Genomic DNA, 9,804 nt, shown 5'->3' with positions numbered 1-9,804 from the left:
AAAATATATCATGCACGCATCTAAAAAAAAATACCAATAACAGTGTGGCTTTAAACGGTAAAATATATCAGGCAACGTTTCAGGAAATCGCCCTTCGCCGTCGCATGCATGTGCAGTGAGTCCAACTGAGTCGCCGCCGACGTCCTGGGAGCAACACTATTTATTGCATCAACTCAACACAAAATAACGTAACCTACACTCGGGTGATGAATGCCCATCTAACCACGCTACGGCGGAACTAGACACGGTCCCGCTATCCCGGCCCGGACCACAAGCTGGGTACCGGACACCGTGACTAGAGGCTTCTTCAACCCGGCGTGGATCTTCATCACCAGCCACACGAAGAACCCCGAGCTCCTCACGGGGCCCCCGTTACATCGGCCTGGGTCGGGGCTGGCTCCGCCCCTCGCCCCGCCCACCTTCTAGATCTCTCGAGCTCTTTCCCGAAGACTCCCGAGAGCTTTTTTATACCACGTGACCGCCCAGCGGCCACCGTCCACCGGTGGCCCCCCTCCAATATCATCCGGTCACGTGTCGGCAGGTCAACCGGCGTATCGTGCCCCAACGTAACCCTGGCTGGCTGGCGCTTCCTCTCGCTCCCTCACCGGGAGCCTGCACCGTACACCGTACGTGGTGCCTCCGCACTGACCAGCGCTCACCCAAGCCCCGCTAGGGCTGGTGGTACTACGCCCAGTAAGCGGGCTGCACATAATGACAACACATTATCCGCCGTGGCCTCGCAAGCCCGGCACCACACAGTGACATTCACAGTCACTACACATACACAGAGAGGCCAGAGAGATAGCGTTGGGAATAATAATTGGAGACTGCACTTCACACCATGGAGTATGAGCAGAATTTTTTTTCCCAATGTTTCCTGAGGAATACATATATTTTTTTTAAACGCAAATTGGATGTAACGCGATGAATGTATGAGGGAACGCAGTTTTTTTTATATATATAACGCGCATGTGGATTTGGATGTAATGCGATCCAGTGAACGGAACTACGTCGCGCGAGTCAGGATAAGCGGTTGTACGGCTGCCTCAGCGTTGCATCATCACGCGAGGCATTGGGATACTGCTGGATGCTTCTAGATGCTGCTACCCACGCGCCTCAGTCTTTGTTCAGCCTACGTACGCATCCCACGTGTTTTCGCGGACTGTGCCTTACCCAATGACGTACATTATTTATTGTAACGCGGTGTTCTTCAGGAATGCAACTACCGCGTTTTCGGAGAACAGACTGTATCGACTGGTAGCAAATGAGTACCATACAAACCCTTCAATAATAATAATCATACTTTTTTGTCAATGTATTGCTTTTTTTAATGTCGGCTTTTCGTTGTTGTTTTGTCTCAGGACAATTTTGGATATTGTTTCAAACATTGATTACCTTTGGCTTAGCTACCTTATGGAATGAGATTACCTGTATTCATGCTGACAAAAGTTACATAACCCGACACAACGCGATGCCTTGTTCGGCAGGACACGGGCAGTGAGACGTCGTGCGTTTTTGGAATGAAAAGATTTCGGATAATTTGATAGAAAAAAAAAATCGTAACTCGCTCTGAGTTGCGGGGATTTTTTTCAGATCCATCCTAAAATTGTGAACGCATCCTCAGTTTGTGCCAAAACAAAAAAAATCAAACGCTTGCATCAATAACAGTGGTCTTAAATTTTTTTAAAAAAAATGTAATGGGCGACGTTGTGGGTGATGTTTCTTCTGCATAGCACGTGAGTTATACGTTGTGGTTTATACGTTGTTGTTGTTGTTGTGTGTCATGAACTTTGCCTTGGACACCAACCGACGAAACCAACAGTGGGAGATTTTTTAAAAATAATAATAATAAGCCATCATAATTCATTAAGTTTCTCAGGCTGAGCTGACATTAAATGTACCCAAAAAGAAAAACGTGGGCACAAGTTTATCAATTAACTCAGTGTGTCATAACCGCTGTGATTATGCCAGCTATTATTTCCATGCTACCCGCAGGCTGATATACAAATGGGGCTTCTATCAAGAGTTGCGAGAAAACCCGCAGGACAACATAGCCTTAATGATATGTATATATAGATTTTTTTAATGTGAACCCTAAAGTGATAATTTGAAAGTATTAACCAAAAATGCAAGTGCCAGTTCCGCTGGAAATAATTGGTCAGTCAACAATGAGGGATAGTGTCATCATCATCATCATAATCATCACGATCCACGGACAGATAGTCCGTAGGTGTCCACTGGACATGTAATTTGTGTCCACTTTCCTCTCTGCCTTGTGCCAATATGCTCAGGTAATGCCAACATCTCTCTGGCACCAATCTCTCACGATGCCGTCGTCAAGTCGTTCCTCTCTGTGAGGTCTTCCTCTCTTCTTTGGTTCTTTCGGTAAAGTCACGTAGAATGAGAATAAAATAATAAATTAATGAAATAACATATCGCTAAAATATTTTAATCTATTAATTTATTATTTTCTTCTCATTCTACGTGACTTTACCGAAAGAACCAAAGAAGATGAATCCTTGCAGTCACGAAAGCTTTAAATCGAAAGTCTTCCTCTCTCTTTCCGGTTCCTTCCATTTGTGCGAACAACAACAACACGTTACATGTACCTGTCGTTGCCCATCCTACACACGTACGTGTCCAAATAGTGGCAGTTTCCTTCTCACCGCTTCCTGCATCGTCAGGTCTTCTTTCACGTGCGACCTTTTTCTTCCACGTTGGTCACTCTTCGGTGTAAATGGGGTGAGTGTAAATCGCATGAAAATAAGCAACAGAAAAGCATCAAATATGCTGTAAATCAACCAATTGTTGGCCAATCTTCCGATAAGTTGGAATATTTATTTTCAGAATTTACATAAAACGAAATAACTATAAACTGTATTCGTATATCGAGCTCGTGCCGATCTCAATCATCACGGTTGCTTCACCATACTTCACCACGCTGGTCAGTGCGGTTTTTTTGCAAAGGAGAGAGGGACCTCGGCTAGGCTAGGTTAAAAAAAACCACGCTCCACTGATGTTGACCCTGGCTGGGCAATGGAACTCGGGTCACCGGGTCTATGTCGCCTCGTGTACACCACACTGTGAACTTTGAACTCGTGAGATCATTTCTCTTCACTGTGCGCACGTTTCTATCGGTGCTATGTTTCCATGAACGGAATTGAGTCTCTTTTTGAAATAGCCTAGTAACGTCATATACAGGGGTGCTTCAAAAAAAGTTTTTAAAAAACACGTTTTGAAGCACCCCTGTATTTTGTGACGAACGCCTCACCTATTGAAGCAGCCTCTCCCTTGCGATGACTGTTATATAGAGGGATCTGTCACGCGAATCGTATTTCATTTCAGCCCATTCACTGTTTCCAAATTGCATTTACTTGACAAAATGATCAAGGACGTACACACAGTACCGTATTGCTTGGATTATAGAACGCACTGCAAAGCAGTCACCAAAATTGTACAAATCTGGTATCGCGCACACTCACAACTACCGGATTATAAGACGCACCCTCAACTGAACTTTTTTTTTAATACAGGGTGACGCGGGGTGGGGAGTGGAGGTGCGTTTTGTAGCATGGAGAATACGGTAACGTTGTGGGTCGCCTTCAAGCAGTAGAATATAACTTTTTGAAGGTAGTAAAAACATTTTCACAAGTCGTCTTATCGAATTTCAAAACAACCCTCTCATCCTCTGGGACAAACTCCAACTGAACCAGCACCCAGCCGGGCACTTGGGAGTATCCATAACCCGCCCGGGACCTCTCACGTGGAGGTGAGGCCGACTATGTCTAGTCGATACCTTTCCACCTTCTCCACTAGCTCCAGCTCCCCCCCCCCCCCAGTGACGTGACATTCCACGTCCCAATATCTAGGTGTTCGTCGTTCGGGTCCGTTCCTTCCGAGACTCATCCATCTCCATGCCCCACTGGAATCGCACTCCCGCCCCTCGCCCTTCGTCCTGCGGATGGTAGGGCCCACAGGACGACGCCACGTAGCCATTTCGCCGGCCAACACCACCCCCAGGCCTGGCTTCAGCGGGTGTGTCTCGGTACACCTTGTCCGGGCGAGGTTCTCTGATTTGTATACGCATACATAATATCACTTTTTGAAAGGAAAAAATATGTTTTTGATTTAAAGCTTTCGTGACTGCAGGGATTAATATTCTTGGTTCTTTCGGTAAAGTCACGTAGAAGGGAAACAATAAAAATTTGAAATGTTCTTGCTGTGGTTTTCACACCCGATGATGATTGCTTGTGTTGCAGTCGAAACGTCGTGATAATTGTATTGCTTTATATTTTTATTATTTTATTGTTTCCCTTCTATGTGACTTTACCGAAAGAACCAAGAATATAAAAAATATATATTATACAGTAAAACCTCCTTATTTCGGTATTTGATCATTTGTCATTGGGGATAATTCGGCACGGATACGCTTTTGGCATATATAGTGTGAATAATTCGCCATGAGCCGAATTGTCGTATCGAATGGCCCAACTTCGGTATAGCACGTGGAGTGACGCCACGCGCCACGACCAAAACATGACTCAGTCTGGTGGCGGCGTGTGTAATGAGCGTTAGTGCAGACCCGTCGCTTTGGACTTTACCTTGTTTATGCACTCACTCTGTGCAAGACAACCCTCTCAGAAATGTCTTCTACACCTACATCAAGAAGTAATAGAAAGGGACTGAAGTGTAAATCTCTTACTCTGCACGTCAAATCCAAAGTTTGGGGGAGAATTGATGCAGGGTGTGTGTGTCGATGCGTATGGCGTGTGAAGAGATTGGAACACACATTTGTAAACAAACAATTATTGGGGCAGAAGGCACTGGGGAGTACCATTGTACATAATTCGGAATATTGGTTAATTCGGCAAGGCCAGAGCCCCACATGTGTCGAATTGACAAGGGTTTACTGCATAACAAAGCGAATTCGAAACCCGTGAATGACCTGATCCGTTCAATTACCCTTTGCCGATGTCAGACTTCTTCAGAACCCACCCATCCAATTAGCAGCCGGACCTACCCCCCCCCCCCCCCCCACCACAGCCTCCGAGATGTGACTGAAATCGCACGGCGAGATGCCATGGCTGCAGTACAAATCGTACCCAGGTTAAGTACGGACTTGTCGTGCCAGCCTCGCCAAAAATGACCCACGATTACCAGCTCGGCGTGAGCCATCATTAAGGACCCCCCCGACCCCTGCGAGCATTTACAGAGATAATTTGCTGCCTTATCCGCTGTTGGTTAATTCGAACTACTAATTGCCCCCTTTTTTGTAAACCGTCTCGGTGGAGTCTTTGTGAAGCCAAATTAAATATATATGCACAGTATAATAAATTAGGGTGGGACTGTATGTAACATCAATAAGGAACACCGAAGCGACCATTCGATTCGACTAAAGTATCACGGTTGTGCGTAATTCAACAACAAAGAAACAATCCTGATCATTCAACGCACTTTGAAAAATAAGGAAACCGCATTTACACCCTGAGAGATTTTTCAATCAGATAGTTACATGTGATTGTTTATGGTTGTTAGGCAATACGACGCATTCTGTACACGCGGAACACTCTGTACCTTTGATACACTCTGTACACGTGACACTCTGTACCTTTGACACACTCTGTACACGCGACACATCCACCAGTCCTTTGCAGCCTGTTGCGCTGCGTTTCTTTTTAATGTTGAATCGAGCTGGTGTCGTGGAATTAGAGACCCAATGTGTCGAGAGATTTATTTTTATTTTACCTTTGTCCCAATTTATCTTGGCATAGATAGATAGGCGTTGACGTGCACGCGTGATGCATACCGTGTCAACCAATACGGTTTACCCCGTATTCTTGTAACAGGGAAATTGAGTTTTGAGGTCCATACGGCGTACAGCCGTTCCGATACGGACAAAAAAGATGTTTGTGTCTATTTGTTCGTGTTTCTCCCTTGTGATGGCACTTTGTAGGATGAACGTTGAGATTTATAAGGGGCACGGGGTGACCAATCAGGTGTGAATTGGTCTGCAACAAGGTAGGGCACTGATAAGGGGGTGACAGGTATGGTGATGCCGCAGATCCGTGAATATCCACCCATGCAAGGCACCGCCCGCCCTTCTCCGTTCCTCTGCTAAAATGCCAAGGAACCATTCGCTTCCACGACATTTCAACCGCCTGTAGAGAGGGCATCGGTGGTGGTCCCTAGAAACCGCCGCGGTGTCTGTATCTGGATCACACCGTGTTGGACCGCAGCCATCCTCGAGTCCACACAAGTCTGACCACACCCCCCGCCCGCCCCCCCCCCACTGCTTCTCTCGGCACAATGCCCCCCTTTTTTGTTTCTTACAAAAAGTATTTTATTATTTCTTGAAATGATTCTTTCTTCATGAGCGCAGAGGATATGCAGTGGGGGTTGACACCAGGACAACCCACATTGCGGATTAACAGTGCAATGGGGAACCCGTCTAAACTCGCACGTTTCAATAAACTCTTTAAATAAACCCACTGGTGCCTTCCTAAGCTCTGATACCCGTGTAGGAAAAACATGGATGGGGGTGGGGGGAAATGAAATGGGGGGGGGGGGGGGGGGGGGGTGGGAGAGTGCCTAAATGCCCTCATGAATGCTGTTGAGAATCAATGTCCACTGGATGGAGAGGTAGTGACGGGGTTCCACGTTGGGTGATAAGCTTCCTCCCCGCCACTCAGAGTGGCAGTTCGATTGCTGCAGAGCGGCAATTGTTGACAATTTATTGGCCCATTCCTACAGTGTTGGGGGAACCAATGCCCCCTCTTAATGCGTGCGGCGTTGCGTTGGTTGAGACCAGGGGTGGCCAATAGGCCATGAGCAAACTCAAACACTTAGAGGGGCCCCTATCATCCTGGGCTCACCCTTCCCCCCACCCCACCCCTATCAGCAACCCTCACTGACCGGCGTGGTGAAGTATGGTCAAACAACCCCAATGACCAGCGTGGCACGTGCAGGCTTTTACTGAACAGCACCTTGGCAAAAGGTATATTCGTAATAATAATACAGTGTGCTTCAAAATAATGTAAACACTTACATGGGACTATCATTTTATTAGAATAAGAATGGATAATACACTGTAACATGATGACAAACGTAATGTTAGTAGCTTCAAAAAGTCAAAGAGTCTCCCACGTGTTCGCCATCGTTGTCAACGCGTGGCCTGGAATCGTCTCCAGGTGGTCTCCAGAGCCCGGAGGCAGCAGCACATGTCACGTGGTTATTGTGGCAAATTCTCCGAAGTGTTAAAAACATTTTTTTGAAGCACCCCTGTATTTTGTGACGAACGCTTCACCTATTGAAGCAGCCTCTCCCTTGCGATGACTGTTATATAGAGGGATCTGTCATGCGAATGTTATTTCATTTCAGCGTTATAATTTTTGAAGCACCCCTGTCTTATTACTATTATTATTATTATTCTCATGAATAGACTCCCCCTACAGATACTCATCACGGTGCGTTCGTGTCACGGTGCTCGTATCCGGACATCTATTGAACGCGGAACCAGACATCGTACAAATGCTGCGCTCTGGTGTCTCCATGGAGGTAGAGCAGTTTTACCTTTTTGATACTCTTGGGAAGGGAGGCTTCGAAAAAAATTCTGATCTCAGATTTCCGAAATAAGAATAAGAGCACGTCGACTTTCGCGACCAATATCATCTATAGTAGAGGGTTTTTTTTTTGGGGGGGGGGGTTAGATCGCGTAAATTATATAAATGTGTCGTTAAAAACCCGCCACCACCCGACACAGCCAAGTAGTAAGGGTTGTCACGTAAACAGAACGTGGCCAATTCGTCACGAGTACAGCACAACCACCGGTGTGATGGAGAGCCAAGATCTAACCGAACCCCCCCCCCCCTCTATTATGAATAATAAGAGCATTAGCAGCCAGGCAATGATTCATCCCACCTTGGCAATTCGATTATTTTTAAATCGAATTCGTTTGTGTGTGTGTGTGTTGTTGCTGCCTCGTTTGAACCACAGCCATTGGGGGGGGGGGGGGGTGGTGGTGGGGGGTGGGTGCTGTGCGCAAGCTAGTGTAGCGAGTAGCGCTCTGCGCGACGAACCCGGCCACCCCAGTTCCATTACCGCTCACGGCCAATACCGATGACGATCGTCTGAATCGGCCCTGCTGCCTCTCATAGGTCGACTAAGCCTCAAATGAGTAGCTGGTGCGGTGCGTAAACATCGCCACTGGGGAGACAAAGGCGGCCGGGCGTGGTGTTGGCCACACACCCCATCGTGTGCCGTGCCTGGCCTTCACAGGTGCTATTCGCTAACAGCACCTGCCCCAACAGTCTGTTCGGGTTATACGGGGAATCTTTGTCTTTGTTTTGTGGTTGTGGGGGGTGTTGGGGGGGTAAAGGGGGTGATGGGGGGTGTTGGGGGGGTGAGGGGGGTGGGCGGGAGGGAAGTCGGGCACCGCAGGCTGTGGCACGGATACTGTGCAGGAGAAATGTAAAATGTGCGTGGGGGATCGTTAGCGCCGTGCCGCTGGCGACAAGCGACACTCGATGACACAACATGCAACTACTACTAATGCCTTACAAAGCATAAAACCACGCTCGCACCCAACGTGGAACAAAAAAATGCCCTGCCGACAAAAAAAAAACCCACACTGAATACACGACACGAAACCAATGCTGAAACACTCCCACGGAGCGCAACAACAATAACCGATTATGTTTCGCACGCCCTTTGGTCAGTAGGAGAATGGCAGATGTACGGATACTTGATGCGCAAATGAAATGATACGTTACACAAAAAAATAATTTCTCCCGTGTGGATCTAGCGGGCGGATCGGTGGGACGTCGGTGTTTGAGCTGAGTTCTCGAACAAAGCGCGCGCGGCGGTCCACCTCGCGATCTTACCGCGACCGCGACCCTCGCCTGCGCTCGCGAGCTCTAGGGGGCCGTCCATAAATGACGTCACGCACCTAGGGGGGAGGGGGGGGGGGTTGAGAAATGTGACGCCACATCAAAATGCGCAACTTTAAGTAAATATAGACAACACGTTCTACTTAATTGAGTAGACTTTTTAGTAAATGTTTTGTTCCTACAACATCAGAGTACAGCGGCACATTAAACACGCACTACAATGACAACAGTTTAAAGCGATTTAAAGCATGTTTTTTTTTGGGGGGGGGGGGGGCAGAGCTTTGTGACGTCATATTTGAGGGGGGGGGGTCTGACTTTTTGTGACGCCGTGTGACGAATAGGGGGGGGGTTAAAAATCGTCCAAAATCGCGTGACGTCATTTATGGACGGTCCCTTGGGGCTTCGCGACCGACAAGGATGAGACCGCGGATAACGAGGGGCCGAACTGAGGAGGGTCTCTGCGCATGGGGGGCTCACTCCCGGGGGGGGGGGGGGGGCTCACTCTCGCGCGACCGGGCGAGGAGCTCGAGGATCGATGCGGGAGAGACTCAGAGTCGAGCCGTTGCTCCTGCGGATCGAGAGGAGCCAGTTGAGGTGGTTCGGCCACCCTTGGGGGGCTGAGGGGGGGGGGTGAGGGGGGGTAGACTCACCCTGGAACTCTACCGGGCAGCAGCAGCAGCAGCAATGTCTCCCTGGACGAAGCGGGGCCAGGACACGGGACGATGTCGCTCGGCTGGCCTGGGAACGCCCTGGGAATTACCCCAGGAAGAGCTAGAGTCTGTGTATAGTAGTGTAGTGTATAGTGTAGTGTATAGTAGTGTATAGTAGTGTATAGTGTAGTGTATAGTAGTGTATAGTGTAGTGTATAGTAGTGTATAGTGTAGTGTATAGCAGTGTATAGTGTAGTGTATAGTAGTGT

Source organism: Petromyzon marinus, chromosome 43 (assembly GCF_048934315.1).
Source record: "Petromyzon marinus isolate PM22_M1 ecotype Great Lakes invasive population chromosome 43, UKy_Petmar_22M1.pri1.0, whole genome shotgun sequence".
Taxonomy (NCBI): domain Eukaryota; kingdom Metazoa; phylum Chordata; class Hyperoartia; order Petromyzontiformes; family Petromyzontidae; genus Petromyzon; species Petromyzon marinus.
Note: the sequence above shows the minus strand (reverse complement) of the source record.